This window comes from Pygoscelis adeliae, unplaced genomic scaffold, assembly GCF_000699105.1.
Source record: "Pygoscelis adeliae isolate BGI_AS28 unplaced genomic scaffold, ASM69910v1 Scaffold1089, whole genome shotgun sequence".
Lineage (NCBI taxonomy): Eukaryota > Metazoa > Chordata > Aves > Sphenisciformes > Spheniscidae > Pygoscelis > Pygoscelis adeliae.
In genome coordinates this window covers 14,572-15,273 of record NW_008825464.1, presented here as the reverse complement: position 1 = coordinate 15,273, position 702 = coordinate 14,572, and positions in this window count along the sequence as shown.

The following is a 702-nucleotide window of genomic DNA, read 5'->3' as shown; positions in this document are numbered from 1 at the left end:
CTTTCCCTAACCGCGGGTTAAGGTGTGCGAGGCTCGGCCTTTCTGTGAGCTGCAGCTTGATCGCGTGGCTCTAAAGCGCTGAATTAGGGTCGGTTCTCTGTGTCTCTCTTTACCCACGTCAGATATAAACCCTCTGGTTTATTTAACGCGGGGAGCGGCTGCCCCTCGGGCCAAGCCGCTTTGGACAGTGCAGAGCGATGCTGCCCGGTACTTACAGAGGAGGAGTAAATATCGTCGCAGCTGCGGGGGTTACAGGAGGGATGTTTAATTCGGCAAAGCCAAGCCCGGGGTGGTGGAGCTGAGTTATCCTGCCCGTAGCTGCCTGGTGAAGAGAGGGGAAGGTAGTTAAGTTACGTCCAGGGTTAGGGGCTGTGGGACGGGCTCGTGGCCGTCGAGGGGAGGGCAAGCGACCAAAGCAGAAGCGTGCACAGCTGCTGGATGGAGCAAGAGCCGGGGAAAACTTCTCAGTCTGCCTCATTCTCTCTCCTTCCTCCGAGTCCGTGCCTTGCTGATCAGGGAGCTTGCTTTGGTGTCTCCTCTCCAAGTTGCCGGCGCCTGGTGTAGCCAGGAGAACACGAGAAGGGGACGGTTTGAGCCCTGCCTCGCGGGTGAGGGTGACAAACTCAACACTGTCGCCTGCGGGCCCTCGGCCGCGGTGGCTGGGAGCAGCTCGGGTTTGGTGCCTCGGCTGGGAAGACGCGG